This window comes from Triticum dicoccoides, chromosome 4B (genome assembly GCF_002162155.2).
Source record: "Triticum dicoccoides isolate Atlit2015 ecotype Zavitan chromosome 4B, WEW_v2.0, whole genome shotgun sequence".
NCBI classification, from domain to species: domain Eukaryota; kingdom Viridiplantae; phylum Streptophyta; class Magnoliopsida; order Poales; family Poaceae; genus Triticum; species Triticum dicoccoides.
This window is the reverse complement of record NC_041387.1, coordinates 649,182,280-649,202,523: the sequence shown is the minus strand read 5'-3', so window position 1 is coordinate 649,202,523 and position 20,244 is coordinate 649,182,280.

Here is a 20,244-nt window from a genome sequence, read left to right as displayed (position 1 = left end):
ATGATTCGACCTGCCGGCGCCAGGCATCATCAAAACCTTTCATACGCAATGCCTGTTGGAGGAATGACCACTTGACCTTATCGTACGCTTTTTCGAAATCCACCTTAAAAATTACCCCATCTAATTTTTTGGAGTGAATTTCATGGAGCGTTTCATGAAGGACAACCACCCCTTCAAGGATGTTTCTGTCCGGCATGAAAGCAGTTTGAGATTGTTGCACCACAGAATGCGTAATCTGTGTGAGCCTATTAGTCCCGACCTTGGTGAAGATTTTGAAACTAACATTGAGGAGGCAAATCGGCCTGAACTGCTCAATTCTCACAGCCTCCGTTCATAGTGTTCAGATTAATCTAATCTACATGTATATGATCACTTTCATAGTGTTCAGATTAATCTAATCTACAGGATCAAGGGAATGCAATTTGCGGACTCAAATTATGTCCTTTTTAGGAACATATTGTGTTCTAGTTAACATATTCAAGGGATTGCGAGCATCAACATGGAAATGTTTCTATAGTGTTGACCTAGTGCTCGGTTTGCGTGTTGCCTTTGGCTTCTTCTATTGATAAGTAGAAATGGTTAACATATTTGTGTTGGTTTGAGAGGGGGTCAGTCTAACAAGAATGGAGCTGAACAGATCGGGCTACCCATTCAGGCGCCTTCTCAGCACTAATATCCTTTTAAGCAAATGAGGTGAACCAAGCTGTGGTTGGATGGTTAGAGGGACTGTGGTATCCTTAGCCCACCAGGATTCAAGGTCCTGGTGCTCGCATTTATTTTTGGAATTATTTTAGGATTTTCGGTGATGCACATTCAGTGGGAGGAGACGTTCCTGTCGACGACGAGGTGTTTATGGTGACTTCGTAAATTTCAAGATGATATGTTGGATCAGTCTTTCGAAGGTGCTTATAGGAGTAAGGTGTGTGACGTTCATAGAATGAATGTATGCGCATGCATATGAGCGCTTGCGTCTGTACTGTGTATTCAAAAATAAAAAAAGCAAAGGAGAAGAAAAAAAATTAAACAACACAGAGTTGTACTTGTCATCCATCTCTGTCTATAAAAGCATAAACAAATTTGACGAAAAACTCCACACATGCATGATTGCATCATCCATGTCATGGCATGGCCACAAAAATTATAAAAGTTACATGTATCGCGATCGATCCCGTGGCTCGCATTTCCCACCAGCCAAGAGAAATTAGAGAGGAGACGGATACCTTTGGCTACGCGTTGTCCCTGTCGAAGTGCACAGGCATGTCGAGAATGGGAGAGAGGGACTACACTACACGACGATCTACCGCGTCAGCCAGCAGCAGCAGCAGGATGAGATGATCCGTGGAGTGGAAGAAAGCAACTTCACGTCCACGTACGTGCCGGGCTGTGCATTGACAGTTGCTGTAACAATAAAGTAGCGGTGCAAGTGCACGCTGTCATGCACACACGCGAGATGTAAAATGTTTCTTGTCCACTTGAAAGAATGAAAGAGAGCCGGCTGGTGGCGTCTCCCGTGGTCACCGAACGTGGATGCAAGACTAGGATTTCGCCCCCCTTTTGGGGCGTCGATGCGATCTACTCCATCCGTTCCTAAACATAAGTCTTTGTAGAGATTTCACAAGATGAACTATGTATGAAATAAAAGGAATGAATCTACATTTAAAATGCATCTATATACATTCATATGTGATTTATAGTGAAATCTTTATAAAGATTTATATTTAGGAACGGAGAGAGTACTATTGGTTTCTAGTGTAACTCTCGTGGCTCTAAAATAAGATAAGATGGGGCAAATTGTTCGGATGGATTGCGACTCGTGATATAAATAAATAAAATGAGTAAACAAACATAAGACCTACGTACAATCGGCGTTAAATAATTGGAGGCCATGGTGCGTGCGTAACCATATTGCATTGCATTCCGCATTGGTCGTCGCGTCGGTCGCCGGAGATGCAAACGTACGTAACGTCTGCGTCGGTTGATCAATCAGACAGTCCACCTGAACCCATCATGCCTACTGAATGCTGCCTTGCTTTCGGTACTCCGTGCGCGCGCACATGCAATTATGCATTGGAGCCACGTACATGCATGCGTGTGCAGTGCAGGGTGTACACCACGTACAGTATCTTGTACTAGTACGCCTCTGCATATGATACAGCGCCGTACGCTAAAAATGATCATTACCTATAGGCCTAGTGATGAATGGAACGGTCGGATGTTTTGAAATTCAAACGCACACGGATTAATAGTTCGACCGATTGATCTGCCGGGACCAGGCACAGGCACGAAAGGCATGCGGCAGTACGTGCTAAAACTGGTTAGATCGAACGATCGATCGGGCAGGGCTGGTTGTCCCGACGTAACGTCGTGGCCGGGCTGCATTCGCATTTGGGCGACAAGCTTTGAGCGTCGGACGGCGACGGCGGCGAGCCCGTCCAAGCCTCGGCGATCCGGAGGGGGCGAAAGCCGGGGTGGTTTGTCGCCATGCACGCTCTCGCCGGAGCGGAGGTGAGGCCGGGGCCGGGGCCGGGCGTGCATGCACGCGTGCAAAGATGGGACGGGCCTACATGCGCGGGCGTTAGGGCACGGCCGGGGCCATGTGGTGTGTCGCTCGTCCGTTCCATCTCACATGGTGATGGTGGCATGGCCGACGGGGACGCGCGCGGTCGAGCGCGCCACGCTGGGTGCGCCTCCGTGCCGTGTCGCGCGATGCCAGGGGGGCTCTGATGGACGCCCCGAAGGCGCTCCCCTGTTGGCTTTTGATCGTTGCTAGATCAAAATCACCCAGGAGCTCACACGTACATGCAAAGCTAGCTAGCTAGCAACCAAGCCAGGCAAGCTGCTGGATCGTGTCTAGCCGGCGACTTGCGTATCTACGTATGCCTTGCCGTAGCTTCCGTACGTGAGCGAGCACTTCGGCGCCTTCGGCGTAACTCGTGCGTAACGTGGCGATGGGAAAACACAGATCGATATGATGGCCAAAGGCTCTTGTCGAGCCTTGTACACTTTTTATTGCTTCTGATTTTCTGTTTCGTTGTGGTACAGATTACAGGGGCTAGGTACATGTATATATAGCACGCAGGCTAGCTAATTACATGACCGAGACGTGTAGGATATCTAATCCTAGTAGGACTATCAATCCTAGATGGACTTGGATACTTGCACGGAACTCATGCTTAACTCTAACATTCACCCCCTTAAGCATGACATCCTCGTTACGACCTGGATCCCAAACATGATTGCTCGTAGGCTTTACCCTTGGCATTGCCTTCGTCGTTTCTTGTAGCATCCCAGGGATCATCTTTGCTGTCGTCGGCTCATCCGTAGCTTGACGCCATCGCTTCTCCTTGGTCGCGTCTTCAACCTTCACCTGTTCTTTGATGCTTGGTAGACTGTCTTTTGCATCCTTGAGGGAACATCTTTTAAACCCGAGTGAGATCAATCTTCGGTCTAACTTTGAGTTCCAAGCTCTTGGCGCTTGCTTCAACCCGTAAAGTGCCTTCTTGAGCTTGTAAACTTTCCCTTCTTCGCCTTTCTTCTCGTAGCCGAGGGGTTGTTCCACGTACACTTCTTCTATGAGGTCACCGTTCAGGAAAGAGGATTTAACATCCATATGATGAACCTTCCAATCCTCTTGTGTTGCCAAAGCTAGGAGCACTCTCAGCGTCTCGATTCGAGCAACCGGTGCAAACACCTCCTCATAGTCAACTCCTTGACGTTGTACGTAGCCCTTTGCAACGAGTCTTGCCTTGTACTTCACAATGGCACCCTTCGTGTCCTTCTTCAACTTGTAAACCCACTTCAAACCTATGGCCTTTTGGTTCGGAGGTCGGGTTACCAAAGTCCACGTGCCATTGCTCTCGACTGCCTTCATCTCCTCATCCATGGCGTGCATCCAACTTGAACTTTTGCTCGCCTCTACGAAGTTCGCCGGCTCCTCAACTCCGAGTAAACACAAATCGGAGTACTTGAGTGTAAGTGGCTTTGCGTACTTGTAGACTTTCTTGAGGGGCTTGTAGCGACGAGGCCCGGAAGAATCCGTTGTGGCTTGCGAAGGAGGCGACACAAATTGTGTCGGCGTCGATGCACTTGAGGAAGACCGTTGAGTCTCAGGCGTGGTAGATGCCGGGTCGTTGGCATCCTCGTCGTCGGCGTAGTCGTCGTGATCGTGACCATCATCTTGATTGTCATCATCAATATGCGCCTTATTGTCGAGATCTCCGCCTGTGTCGTGCGCGTCGTTGTCGCTATCACCTTGCGACCCATGCGCGTCGTCGTCCGTGTCGGCACCATGATGATCACTGTCATTGCAGTCACCTTGGTTGGGTGTCTTGCCAACCACCTGGACATCCTCCCTTGCATCATCATCAGTTGGAAATTCAACTGTGAATATGTTACCGTTTGGAGCATCGTCGGTTGCTGCGCTTCAATTCCACGCTTGGTTTTCTTCAAACACGACATCACGTGAAATCCGTAGACGCTTGGTTTGTGGATCGTAGAAGCGGTATGCCTTGGTGCCGGAACTCCTCTCGTATCCGATGAACACCATCTTGCTGCTACGATCGGCAAGCTTTGAGAGATGCGGCTCCGCCGTCTGCACATGTGCCACGCACCCGAACGTCCGTAGATGAGACACATTCGGCTTACGTCCGTAAATCGCTTCATACGGAGTCTTGCTGATCACTGCCTTCGTTGGAGCCCGGTTGAGAAGATAGACCGCCGTCGAGACAGCTTCTCCCCAAAAAGTCCCCGGCAAGTTCTTGCTCTTGAGTAAACTTCTCGCCATGTCAACGACGGTTCGATTGCGCCTTTCAACAACCCTGTTCTGCTGCGGCATATAAGGTGTTGTGAGGAACCTCTTTATGCCAATCTTCTCGCAGTAGTCGTTGAACTCGTTTGACGTAAACTCTCCACCGCGATCTGTCCGTAGAGCGTGAACCTTTAGCTTGTGTTCCATCTCCAATGCAGCCTTCAGCTTCTTGAACGCTTCAAACGCCTCATCTTTAGATCGTAGGAGAACGACCCACATGTATCTCAAGCAATCATCTACCACTAGGAAGAAATACTTCTTTCCTCCGTGGGTTGCTGGGGTGATAGGGCCACATAGATCACCATGGAGCAGCTCGAGTGCAACACTTGCACGATAGGTAGACTGAGCAGGGAACGGCCTGCGGTGCTGTTTTCCAACCAAGCACCCGTCACATACTCGATCAACATGGTCGATAAACGGCATCCCAGATACCATCTCCATCTTCGACATCTTCTTCAAGGCATAGAAGTTAATGTGTCCAAATCTAGCATGCCAAAACAGGCTGGATGGCTCCCGCTCTGCCCCCGCTCCCACCTCCTGCCGCTCCACCGCCTCCTCCCCAACTCCGGCCACCTCTGATCCCAACTCCAGCGACTCTTCCAGTAGCCACCTTCACCCCGCAGCCGCTCCCGCCGGACATCTGGTGCGATGACTCTTCGGTTCAGGCTGCGGTCCGCGCCGCTCTTGGCGTGGGGAACGCCATGGGTGCTGATTTTGAGGATCAGGTTTGGTCTGCCATCTTGCAGCCCATCACTCCATTCCGCCACAAATGCTCCGACATCCACATCGCTGTCAAAATTGAGCGTGCCGTCATGGAGATTGACTGCCTCATGCTTGCATGCTACCTCCAAGGTTGCCTGGGCGGTCAGTCCGACATGTTCATGGTCCTCCAGCTATCGCCTTCGGAATTCCGCTTCACCGTCTCCTCGACCCCGGTCGCCCTTGCTATCTTCCGGGAGAGGGAAATTGCGTCGCCCCACATCCACATCTCCTTCTTCGTCTGCCCGCCCGCGGATGCTGACAGAGACTCCCCCGCCTCCATTGCTCCTCGCCTCCTACCCTCGCCTCCCGCTCCATCGCCATGCCAAACGCCTGCACTCATGCCCGTCGCCCCACCCACACTCGACATCGGCGATCGCCTGCAACACGCCTTCCGTTTCATCTCCCACACACTTTGTCTTGACTTCAAGGTTGGTCTCTCATTTCAAGCTGACCTATGGCAGGCAAAACGCTCCATGGTCTCACCACCTCGTCATGCCTTGACAAAAAAACACGATACCATCATATTTTTCCACAACTGTCGCCTCCCCCTCGACTGCTTCCTCGTCGCTGCTCTGCTTCAAACTAGGTTTGGGGGCAGGGCAAAAACCTTTGATGTCCAAAAGCTATCCACTTCTGCGTTCTCCTTCTGTGTCGCCTCGAAGGACGCGCAGGCTTCCATTGCCACTTGCTCTCCCGTCTCGACACCCTTCTTCTTTGCAACGGTCATCGTCCTCAACTCAACCGCCTCCGTCGACAATGCTCCGTGCCGCCCCGCCTCGCCCCGACGATCGTGCGCCATCAGCCAACAATCACCTTCGGTGGTGGCTGCTCAGCCCGCGTTCCTTCAAGCCTCGAGAACCCTGCCGGAAACGACAACACCGCCGCTTGACGCGCCAAAAGAGGTTAGGCCTTTCCGTCATGGATTAAAATTCTTTAACCGGATTCTAAGCATGTACCACAGCGAGATCACACGTCATATTTTCTAGCCTAGACATGCTCCAACGGTCTCTTTTTGGATCCTATGCCATTCAAATAGTGTTAACCCAAATTCTATGCTCATCACAAATGCTCTAGACCACTACTTCTCGGTAAAACCAGTTTTCCAAGTAGCTAAGTTGTCACACTTTGTGTTCCGCTCCTCGGTCATAACCAAACAGGTCAGATTTGAAATCCTAAAGAGCTCGCCGTTGGTTTTCAAATGCTTCTCTCTCCTCTTCTTTGACCAACTTTCCACCGCCACTGCTCATGAGCAGCTCCTACTCCAAACACGCGGACCGGCCATGATCGAGCCAAATTTGGCAGGAAAACATACTATGCCTACCTCCATACTCGGCCCACACCCCTCCACACTATGCATGCAACGCTCCTCTCCAAACAACGACCACAATCGGGAACACACCCAAATACACAACGGTCAAATCAATGCCTGCACTATCACATCCGACACGTCCCCAACAGCTACCTTCCACCACCCCACATCCACTGCATGCACCCACTCGGCCTCTATACTTTTGACCAACGCTTAAAACGAGGGACGGAGCCTTTCACACGATCTACTTACAGACAAAATCGACCCATCCATCCTGCGCTACAACCCGTGAACCCCGGCTCACATACACACAGCAACTCCCACCTGCCCTCTACTTTCCCCTCGGTGGAGCCGGCCCATGCACCTCGCCTCTCTATGCCTGGGCCCCCCACCATGATCCACGCGCTACGAGTAGACCGGCCACCCTCACCTGCATGCATGCCCGCGCATCCGGAGCCCCAAGATTATGGGCAGAAGCGAATCCACCCAAGCCTGGCGTCAACCACGACTCATCCATGCCCTGCCCAACTGCATCCACTGCCATCTACATCCAACAACAGAGACACGACTGGCCTTTTGACCACATGCATGACGCCACCATTAGCTAGCTCCTCTCCACACATGTCCTATCGGGACGCTCTCCTCTCCTCCTCCCAACATGCACTCTCACCCCACTCCGGCTATCCTATAAGTACTGCATGCAACGCATTCTACCACACTCCACACCAACGCCTGCCCTCACCTCTCCACTCTAAACGCCGCTGCTTTCGCTGCCTTGCGCTGGATCACCAAGTCCAGTCCTGCCGGGATCCTCTCCGGTGCGCTCGCTGCTGGTGCTCTGGACACAAAGCCAGCCGCTGCCGTGCCGTCCGCCTCCTCCCTTTCTTCGCTCGCCTTCCACAAAATCCAGCCGCCAACCCAGCATTCTCTCTCTCAAGCTCCTCACAACAGCCGACTGCCATGGCTAACCCATCTGTAACTACCCCTACCGGCCTCCCAGCAGTCACTACACCTTGGCCCCGTGCCGGAAACGGCCCAGCCGCACCTCTCCTCGGCATCCCGGTTGCTCGCATCATTCCGCTCCCAGCCTCAACAGACGCCACAGCCTACCCTTCCCCCGCTCCTCCACCACTTTCCCAACCGGTTGACCTTGAGGCATTGCGTGCCGGCCTCAACGAGGCTCGGCCTGCTGCTGCGTTCGGCACGTCTCCACCGAATGCTGGGGGCGCTTGCCATGGTCGCCACTCCGGTTTGCCCATTGCATTTGCGCCTACCATCGTCGCACCTCCATGCCTCGTCAATAATGTCAACCACATCGCGTATGCTCACCTACGATCTCCCGTCCACAACCCGGCAACGCTCATCCATGACGTGATCCTCGCGCACGCCGGCAACCCAAGCTTCAGCGTGGCAGGCTCCTGGCGCGGAGCGGGCTGCGTCACCTTCGAGTCCGCAAGTGTGCGGGACTACCTCGTCTCCCTTGGCTCCATCAACTTCCGAGGCAACCACATCTCCTTCGAGCCGGTTGAGCTGGCCGACCGCGCGGCGCCGGTCTTCGACCAGCTCATCGAGGTCAAAGCCTCGGAGTTCCCACACGAGCTTTGGCACGATGCGGGCATCAGGTGGGCGCTAAGTCACCTTGGTGATGTCTGCTCCATCGATCACTACTGTGTCGAGGGGCGCGACTACACGGCCGTCCATGCCCTCATCATGGTCGACCAACGCCGGCGGGTCCCTGACTCCCTGCCCATTCAGCTGCCCCCTTCTAATGACATCAAGGTCGTGAAGATCGCCAGGCTCGCCACGGTCCTTGACCAGATGGGGCCGCTCGACCCGTCACCGTTCTCCTCCGACACCGACTCGGAGAACGGCCACCACGGTCACCATAGCCGCGGCACCTTCAACGACCACCACGCCACTGACGACATGCCTCGCGGACCACCACCGTCCCCAGCCTTCGACGCCACGACCAACACTCCCATGCATGTCGGCACAGCTGCCGACATGCCACTCCACATCTCGTCCGGTGACGACGGACCGGATGACAACACCCACCCCGTCATCAACATCTCCTCCTACAGCGACTCGGCCCCTCCATCACAGAGGGCATCGCCGCCCGCGGCCTTCTCCGCCTCAACTATCATCGGATCCTCCTACACGCCGCCCACCGTCGGCCGCCCCGAGCCGCGACTCGCGGCCGCTGTTGGTGGGTTCAGCCTAACCACTCCACCACCCTCTCCGGACGGCCACAACCTGGACAACCTCGACGCCCCTCCTCCACCCACTGTCGTCCAGCTGCCGTCGGCCTTCAGCCCCTACGACAGCTCCAACTCCCCTGGCCTCCACATCGTCGGTTCCTCCATTGCCTCCTCCGCTGGCGCGGCTGCCTCTGGTATGCCCTCTGAACAGCAGTATCTTACTCCCTCCCCTCTATACAAAAATGAGCAAAGCCTAATCACGCTCACCCCTGCAACAAAAAATGCAGACTCTCACCTCCATGAATCTGTGTTGCGCAAGCTGCGACGCAGCGCCAAGCGCTCGGCGGACAAGTCCATGAGCTTGCGCCGCAGCTCTCGCCTCGCTGCCAAGGAGCCGCGAGTCTTCACAGACATGACCACGAAGGCCGTCCACGCCAAGGCAAAGCGTCTCACTGCCACAGATGTTGCTAAGGCGCTAAAAGACGCCATTCGCGATGCTAAGCTCGACATCCCCGACGCCCCGCCAGCACCTGCCGCAGCCCTGGCGGATATCGCCAGGCTTTGCGGGGCTGATGACGCCGCTGCGGACTCCATTGCACGCGCCGATCTCACAGATGATGGTGCTCCCGACGTTGTGCCATGATGCTCCCAATCAACCATGCATGCCTACGCGGCGTCCCGACGGTGACCAATCGTCCATACCGCGGCCCTACTTCCAGGGTCTATCTATTCCACCATGCGTGTGTACGGAGCAATCGCCTGTTTTGCTTCACTTATCTGCTAGTATCCCAAACGTACCCCGTATCTACCTGTACCCTGCTATGTCTAGATGCCAGTCTGTTTCTCCATGAGTAGTACAACTATCTCTCTTTGCTCCTGGAATGTAAGAGGCTTAGGCGACGAAACAAAATGCGCTGCTATCCTCTCTCAACTAATCAGTATAAACCCTCATTGTGCACTCTTACAAGAATCTAAGTTAAATGACATCAATGACCAAAAATTCAACTCCTTCCTACCACGGTCTCTCGACCAAAGAATTTTCCTACCCGCGAACGGTTCGGCCGGCGGAACGATCTCCGCCTTTAATAAAAATTACTTCTCCCTAATCTCCCACTCCCACTCCCACCATACGTATGCAACATCCATTAAACTCACATCACTCGCTCACCCCCTCCCTTTTGTCATCACAAACATCTACGCCCCCTCAAATCGTAATCTTAAACAGGCATTCCTCAACGAGCTCGATCTAATTAAAGAGGACGACCACACCCCATGGCTAATTGTTGGAGATTTCAACCTCATTCGTTTCTCCCATGAAAAAAATAAACGCAACTTTCGCCAATGGGATGCAGACGCCTTCAACTCCACGATCAACACCCTAGCACTAATCGAACTACCCCTACTAGACAAACGCTTTACCTGGTCCAACAAACAAGATTCTCCAACACTCGAACGACTAGACCGGGCTTTCATCAATCTGGCTTGGAATAATGTCTTCCCCAATACAACTCTGTCTTCTTTGCCACGAATTACTTCGGATCACGTTCCACTAATGATAAATATTCAAACAAGTGTCCCAAAACCACGCCACTTTAGATTCGAATCCGCATGGACTATCTCCACTGCTTGCCAGCAAATAGTACAAAAATGTTGGGCCCCAAACCAACGATCAACCCAATGATTAACATCCGCCACCGCCCTGGCAAAAACCCTAAAACGAACAAGGTATCACCTAAAAACCTGGGCCTCCAAGCGATCGCCTGCACACCTTCGCGAGACGGTTGCAAAAGAAATCGTTAATCTCATCGATCTAAAGGAAGAGGCTCGAACTCTATCCAACGCCGAAAAAATGCTACGCCTAGTTGTCTCACAAACCTTGCAATTAGCTATTGCTGAAAAAATTGCCTTCTGGAAACAAAGAGGAAAAGTACGAGCTGCAATTGACGGAGAGGAAAACACATAATATTTTCACGCTGCCGCATACCAGCGTCTTCGCAAGAATACTATAACTTCTCTTCTAACAAATGGATCTGAATACCACTCTCATACTCAAAAAGCGACCATCCTAAAAGACCATTTCACAGCAATTATCGGCTCAGCCCCACGCACCTCCTGGTCCTTCGATCCCACAAAATACTACACACATACATTACCGCAACTTACCACGCTCGACGCCACCTTCACACTAGATGAAATTAAAAATGCTTTCCTCCAAATGAACCCGCTGGCTAGCCCAGGACCGGATGGCTTCGGCCCGCTTTTCTACAGAAAATACTGGAACTTGGTAAAGGCTCACATCCACTCCTTCATGACGGACTTCCAAAATTTAAACACTCAAACTGAAAGCCTCAACAGAGCCCACCTCATTCTTCTACCAAAAAAAGATCAGGCAAACACTCCTGACGCCTACCGCCCGATCTCCCTACAAAATTGTCCCATCAAAGCCGTCACGAAGGTGCTTACCAACAGACTAAAACCAATAATACCACTGCTAGTCCATGGGAACCAAACTGGTTTCATTCCAGGGCGTAGCATAGCTGAAAATTTTATCTTCGCGGCTGATCTCATAAGTGCCTGCCATTCCAGAAAAGCACCAACCATGGTCATCAAATTGGACTTTACCAAAGCCTTCGACTCCCTCTCTTGGGACTCTCTCGCCTCCATTTTACGTTGTCATGGCTTCCCACCAAAATTCTCAGCATGAATTCATAACCTCCTAGCAACTGGGAAAACTGCTGTCATGCTGAATGGGATCCCCGGAAGCTGGATAAATTGCAAAAACGGGCTCAGGCAGGGTGACCCTATCTCGCCCTACCTCTTCATCATCGTTGCTGATCTCCTACAACAAATGATCCAACAAGACTGTGACCTCGCTCATCTCAGTCACCCCCTGTTCGCGCACCTCCCGCCCACCGTTTTGCAATACGCAAATGACACCCTCATCATCGCCAAGGCATCCAGTGGCGCTGCTCAACAGTTAAAAAACATCCTTCACGATTTCGCCATGGCCACATGCCTTACTATCAACTTCACAAAAACGACTTACGTACCCATGCACGTCAGCTCTGCCATGGCTGACTCCATTGCCTCCACCTTGCAATGCCCAATCTCAACATTTCCGCAGATCTACCTCGGTCTCCCCCTAACACCTACGCGACTGCCTACAAATGCCTTCCTACCGATCATCGAACGCTGCCGCAAACTTTTATCAGGTTGGCGCGCAAAAATCCTTTCCAAAGGTGATAGGCTCATCCTATTATCGGCGGTCCTCGACTCCCTTCTTGTCTACTTCATGTCAGTCTTCACCATCCCCAAAAGTGTGCTTAAAACACTAGACTCTATTCGACGAGATTTTTTCTGGGCCGCGGAAGAAACATGCACTGGTGCTCAATGCTTAGTTGCCTGGAAAAATGTGTGTACACCAAAGAACCGTGGTGGTCTAGGGCTAAAAAATCTCCACAAGCAGAACCAATGCTTACTTATGAAATTTGCTGTAAAAGCTCTCTTACCAGACACAACACAGTGGCTAGAATGGATCGCTTTGCAGCACCCAAATGCCCTCATTGCTCCACAAAATAGCCAATCCTTCATTTGCAGAACAATAAATCAACAGCTGCCAACACTCCACGCCATCTCATTTGTACTTACAAATTCAGGCACTAACACCTACTTCTGGCTAGATACTTGGTTGCACAGCCATCCACTTGCTACTTTATTCCCCTGCCTATACTCGCACACCACTATCCCACTAGCTCGTGTGGCTGCTGTCCTGAATCATGGTTTGGAAACAATCCTACGGAACCGCCTCACATCTGATGCTGCTACCGAGTTGTGCTCTTTGTTGTCTCTCCTGCAGGATTTTCGGTTGACGACAGGACCGGATGAGCGCTACCTAAACGGTGGCCTGCCCTTCTCCACGAGGGCAGCATACGCGCTGATCATGAGCCCCGACGACGATGATGACGACATGCATGCCGTGGCCATCTGGTCTTCATGCGTTCCAAATCGCGTGAAGATCTTTGCATGGCTCCTGTTTCGAGATCGACTCAACTCAAAATGCAACCTTCTGCGCAAGCATATCGTCACCGACTCTCTATGCCCGCGCTGTGGACATGATGGTGAAACCAGCGCCCACATATTCCTGGCATGTCCGCTTGCGCAACGTATCTGGCAAAGGATCGGCCTCTCTCCTTCGAGTTGCATTGATGGACTCTGGGACTGCCGTCTACCTACCCAGGTAGATGCGGTCATCTGGCACTCCGTCCCCCTCATCATCCTATGGAAGATTTGGGACTCCAGAAACGCTATGACCTTCAGGCAACAAAATCATCACAGTATTATCACTCTCAGGCGAATCATCGATGACCTAATGCTCTGGACACACCGGATGAAGAAACCAGTGCATAAACAGGCCGCCTCTTCCTGGCGTTCCTACCTCTTATCACGACTACACGTGCTCATGTAATTCCTCCTTGTAATCAGTCTGACGATGGGTTACAAACTTGAGAAATATATTCAGGTGGGGACCTCCCCCCCGGTGATTTTTCAAAAAAAAAATCTAGCATGCCATAACCACGAATCATCATCACTCTTGGCGAGCCAACACTCCGGTTGAGATTGATCAAGGTTGAGAATATAGAGCCCGTTCCGCGTGCGGTTCACACGCGCTAGCACGTTTCGGAGGTTGTCGAAGATCGTCATCACTCCGTTCTCGATATCCACCTTGCATCCATTCTCGTCAAGCTTCCCGACAGAGATGATGTTGTTGCGAAGCCGTGGGATGTAGTACACTCCGGTGAGTATGCGATGTTCTCCTGTGAGACCCTCAAAGAGGACAGAACCTTGCCCGCAAATCTCCACATTTGAACCATCACCGAACTTGACCGAGCCTTGAACATCATATTCTAGCTCCAGGAACTTCTCCTTGCACCCCGTCATGTGGTTACTGGCACCTGTGTCTAGATACCACGACACGTTCTGGCTCCCGGATAAGTTTGGTGTTACCTTTTTCTCATGAAGTAGCACCTTCCGGTTTGGTTTCACAACCGCTATTTGGACGAGATCACAAACTTCGGCCATCAGAAGACCTGGACGTTCATCTTCCTGCTTCGCCAAATTTTCCTTGATCTCCCGCTTGTTAGGCTCCGGACAATCCTTCGCAAAGTGACCCATCTCGTTGCAGTTATAGCACTTGACCTCAGACATATCCAAGTTCCGTGGCTTCCGCTCTTTAGATCGGTCCGCCTTACCACGACCTTGTGGCTTGCCTTTTCCTTTGCCTTTTCCGGCTTGTCTGCCGCGCTTCGCGTTGCTTGTGCCTTCGCCAACGTTGCACCTTCCTTTGCTACTTGGGGACTCCCAATCTACGCGCGAGTACATGAGTTGGTCACCACCTCCTCCTTTGCCTTTCCGACAACCACGAGCATTCTCTTCCCATGTCCGCAAGCGTCCGATCGCCTCCGTTATGGTAATGTCGTCAATGTCGTAAAGCTGCTCGAGCGTGCCAATGATGTACATGAATTTATCAGTCACCGAACTGAAAAACTTCTCCACAATCTCGGTCTCCTCGAGCTTTGCACCAAGCGTGCGGATCTCTCCCACCAATGTAGTCAGACGCATGGCATAGTCGTTCACCGATTCAGTTTCCTCCATCTGCAACTTGTGAAATTGGCGCTTCAGCACTTGTGCCCGAGCCTTGGTGACGCGATCTTCTCCGATCCTCATCTCTTTGAGTGCGCTCCACGCCTCTCTTGCTGTCTCGAACTCCGCCAAAGTCATCAGCACGGAATCTGGCACAGACTGGGCTATGGCGGCCATGGCACCTTCGTCGCACTCCTCGTCGACGTCGTCGTCCGTGATGGCCTCCCACACTCGTAGGGTTCGGAGAATAATCTTCATCTTCACCGCCCACACGCCGTAGTTGGCGTCGGTGAGCATCGGGTACTGCATGGGGATGTTGCGATGCGTCTGTACGTTGGTGCCACCCGTTCCGCCACCACTTGTCGCTGATTTGCCGCCCTTCTTCACATTGTTGCCTTTCTTGTTCGCCTTGGAACCGCCGTTGCCGGACTTGACCGACTCAGCGTCGCTGTCCGTCATCGTAGATCGTAGATCGCCGAGGCTCTGATACTAATTGTTGGCTTTTGATCATTGCTAGATCAAAATCATCCAGGAGCTCACACGTACATGCAAAGCTAGCTAGCTAGCAACCAAGCCAGGCAAGCTGCTGGATCGTGTCTAGCCGGCGACTTGCGTATCTACGTATGCCTTGCCGTAGCTTCCGTACGTGAGCGAGCACTTCGGCGCCTTCGGCGTAACTCGTGCGTAACGTGGCGATGGGAAAACACAGATCGATATGATGGCCAAAGGCTCTTGTCGAGCCTTGTACACTTTTTATTGCTTCTGATTTTTTGTTTCGTTATGGTACAGATTACAGGGGCTAGGTACGTGTATATATAGCACGCAGGCTAGCTAATTACATGACCGAGACGTGTAGGATATCTAATCCTAGTAGGACTATCAATCCTAGATGGACTTGGATACTTGCACGGAACTCATGCTTAACTCTAACATTCACCCCCTTAAGCATGACATCCTCGTTACAACCTGGATCCCAAACATGATTGCTCGTAGGCTTTACCCTTGGCATTGCTTACGTCGTTTCTTGTAGCATCCCAGGGATCGTCTTTGCTGTCGTCGGCTCATCCGTAGCTTGACGCCATCGCTTCTCCTTGATCGCGTCTTCAACCTTCACCTGTTCTTTGATGCTTGGTAGACTGTCTTTTGCATCCTTGAGGGGACATCTTTTAAACCCGAGTGAGATCAATCTTCGGTCTAACTTTGAGTTCCAAGCTCTTGGCGCTTGCTTCAACCCGTAAAGTGCTTTCTTGAGCTTGTAAACTTTCCCTTCTTCGCCTTTCTTCTCGTAGCCGAGGGGTTGTTCCACGTACACTTCTTCTATGAGGTCATCATTCAGGAAAGAGGATTTAACATCCATATGATGAACCTTCCAATCCTCTTGTGTTGCCAAAGCTAGGAGCACTCTCAGCGTCTCGATTCGAGCAACCGGTGCAAACACCTCCTCATAGTCAACTCCTTGACGTTGTACGTAGCCCTTTGCAACGAGTCTTGCCTTGTACTTCACAATGGCACCCTTCGTGTCCTTCTTCAACTTGTAAACCCACTTCAAACCTATGGCCTTTTGGTTCGGAGGTCGGGTTACCAAAGTCCACGTGCCATTGCTCTCGACTGCCTTCATCTCCTCATCCATGGCGTGCATCCAACTTGAACTTTTGCTCGCCTCTACGAAGTTCGCCGGCTCCTCAACTCCGAGTAAACACAAATCGGAGTACTCGAGTGTAAGTGGCTTTGCGTACTTGTAGACTTTCTTGAGGGGCTTGTAGCGACGAGGCCCGGAAGAATCCGTTGTGGCTTGCGAAGGAGGCGACACAAATTGTGTCGGCGTCGATGCACTTGAGGAAGACCGTTGAGTCTCGGGCGTGGTAGATGCCGGGTCGTTGGCATCCTCGTCGTCGGCGTAGTCGTCGTGATCGTGACCATCATCTTGATTGTCATTATCACTATGCGCCTTATTGTCGAGATCTCCGCCTGTGTCGTGCGCGTCGTTGTCTCTATCACCTTGCAACCCATGCGCGTCGTCGTCGGTGTCGGCACCATGATGATCACTGTCATTGCGGTCACCTTGGTTGGGTGTCTTGCCAACCACTTGGACATCCTCCCTTGCATCATCATCAGTTGGAAATTCAACTGTGAATATGTTACCGTTTGGAGCATCGTCGGTTGCTGCGCTCCAATTCCACGCTTGGTTTTCTTCAAACACGACGTCACGTGAAATCCGTAGACGCTTGGTTTGTGGATCGTAGAAGCGGTATGCCTTGGTGCCGGAACTCCTCTCGTATCCGATGAACACCATCTTGGTGCTACGATCGACAAGCTTTGAGAGATGCGGCTCCGCCGTCTGCACATGTGCCACGCACCCGAACGTCCGTAGATGAGACACATTCGGCTTACGTCCGTAAATCGCTTCATACGGAGTCTTGCTGATCACTGCCTTCGTTGGAGCCCGGTTGAGAAGATAGACCGCCGTCGAGACAGCTTCTCCCCAAAAAGTCCCCGGCAAGTTCTTGCTCTTGAGTAAACTTCTCGCCATGTCAACGACGGTTCGATTGCGCCTTTCAACAACCCCGTTCTGCTGCGGCATATAAGGTGTTGTGAGGAACCTCTTTATGCCAATCTTCTCGCAGTAGTCGTTGAACTCGTTTGACGTAAACTCTCCGCCGCGATCTGTCCGTAGAGCGTGAACCTTTAGCTTGTGTTCCATCTCCAATGCAGCCTTCAGGTTCTTGAACGCTTCAAACGCCTCATCTTTAGATCGTAGGAGAACGACCCACATGTATCTCGAGTAGTCATCTACCACTAGGAAGAAATACTTCTTTCCTCCGTGGGTTGCTGGGGTGATAGGGCCACATAGATCACCATGGAGCAGCTCGAGTGCATCACTTGCACGATAGGTAGACTGAGCAGGGAACGGCCTGCGGTGCTGTTTTCCAACCAAGCACCCGTCACATACTCGATCAACATGGTCGATAAACGGCATCCCAGATACCATCTCCATCTTCGACATCTTCTTCAAGGCATAAAAGTTAACGTGTCCAAATCTAGCATGCCATAACCACGAATCATCATCACTCTTGGCGAGCCAACACTCCGGTTGAGATTGATCAAGGTTGAGAATATAGAGCTTGTTCCGCGTGCGATTCACACGCGCTAGCACGTTTCGGAGGTTGTCGAAGATCGTCATCACTCCGTTCTCGATATCCACCTTGCATCCATTCTCGTCAAGCTTCCCGACAGAGATGATGTTGTTGCGAAGCTGTGGGATATAGTACACTCTGGTGAGTATGCGATGTTCTCCTGTGAGACCCTCAAAGAGGACAGAACCTTGCCCGCAAATCTCCACATTTGAACCATCACCGAACTTGATCGAGCCTTGAACATCATATTCTAGCTCGAGGAACTTCTCCTTGCACCCCGTCATGTGGTTACTGGCACCTGTGTCTAGATACCACGACACGTTCTGGCTCCCGGATAAGTTTGGTGTTACCTTTTTCTCATGAAGTAGCACCTTCCGGTTTGGTTTCACAACCGCTGTTTGGACGAGATTACAAACTTCGGCCATCAGAAGACCTAGACGTTCATCTTCCTGCTTCGCCAAATTTGCCTTGATCTCCCGCTTGTTAGGCTCCGGACAATCCTTCGCAAAGTGACCCATCTCGTTGCAGTTATAGCACTTGACCTCGGACATATCCAAGTTCGGTGGCTTCCGCTCTTTAGATCGGCCCGCCTTACCACGACCTTGTGGCTTGCTTTTTCCTTTGCCTTTTCCGGCTTGTCCGCCGCGCTTCGCCTTGCTTGAGCCTTCGCCAACGTTGCGCCTTCCTTTGCTACTTGGGGACTCCCAATCTGCGCGCGAGTACATGAGTTGGTCACCACCTCCTCCTTTGCCTTTCCGACAACCACGATCATTCTCTTCCCATGTCCGCAAGCGTCCGATCACCTCCGTTATGGTAATGTCGTCAATGTCGTAAAGCTGCTCGAGCGTGCCAATGATGTACATGAATTTATCAGTCACCGAACTGAAAAACTTCTCCACAATCTCGGTCTCCTCGAGCTTTGCACCAAGCGTGCGGATCTCTCCACCAATGTAGTCAGACGCATGGCATAGTCGTTCACCGATTCAGTTTCCTCCATCTGCAACTTGTGAAATTGGCGCTTCAGCACTTGTGCCCGAGCCTTGGTGACGCGATCTTCTCCGATCCTCATCTCTTTGAGTGCGTTCCACGCCTCTCTTGCTGTCTCGAACTCCGCCAAAGTCATCAGCACGGAATCTGGCACAGACTGGGCTATGGCGGCCGTGGCACCTTCGTCGCACTCCTCGTCGACGTCGTCGTCCGTGATGGCCTCCCACACTCGTAGGGTTCGGAGAATAATCTTCATCTTCACCGCCCACACGCCGTAGTTGGCGTCGGTGAGCATCGGGTACTGGATGGGGATGTTGCGATGCGCCTGTACGTTGGCGCCGCCCGTTCCGCCACCACTTGTCACTGATTTGCCGCCCTTCTTCACATTGTCGCATTTCTTGTTCGCCTTGGAACGTTGCCGGACTTGACCGACTCAGCGTCGCTGTCCGTCATCGTAGATCGTAGATCGTCGTGGCTCTGATACCAATTGTTGGCTTTTGATCATTGCTAGATCAAAATCATCCAGGAGCTCACACGTACATGCAAAGCTAGCTAGCTAGCAACCAAGCCAGGCAAGCTGCTGGATCGTGTCTAGCCGGCGACTTGCGTATCTACGTATGCCTTGCGGTAGCTTCCGTACGTGAGCGAGCACTTCGGCGCCTTCGGCGTAACTCGTGCGTAACGTGGCGATGGGAAAACATAGATCGATATGATGGCCAAAGGCTCTTGTCGAGCCTTGTACACTTTTTATTGCTTCTGATTTTCTGTTTCGTTGTGGTACAGATTACAGGGGCTAGACGTAGGGCGCGCTGGTCGCCGTCAGTCCCACGTGAAGGCCATGAGCCGCCGGGGCGCAACACGGCGATGGATCTGCGGGGGCGGGACAAAGCCCGGTTTTAATGCGCGCCTTGGCGTCGCGCGGCCACGTCCGTGTCATGCCGCTCGTAGTGTCTGTGTCTGTGTCTGTCTACCGTGTCTACGTAGTCCCGTCCCGCAACAACGACGGGCTGCCACTGCCAGGATTTTATTCTTACAACACGGAGCGACCATCGCTCGCTCGATCGCTGTTACGCCTAGCATTAGCAGAGGACCGCCCTACGTCGGCCGGAAGAAGACAACGCGCAATTTCCTTCAAATTGAGGCAATTTTTTTTGTCTCTTTATACTTTTATATACTCCCTCCGTAAAGAAAGATAAGAGTGTTTAGATCATAAAAGGAGAGCGTTTAGGCCTTATACAATGGAAGGTGCTTAGGAGAGGTATTTAGAGAAATAAACCAGGCTTTTCTTAAGCACTGGTGCTTATTTGTATCGGATTTGCTAAAACTCATTCAACTGAGAAACAAAATGGCCTCATTCAATTTTCTGACCGTCCGATCTAATGCGCGCTACGATTCGTGCTTTGTCCT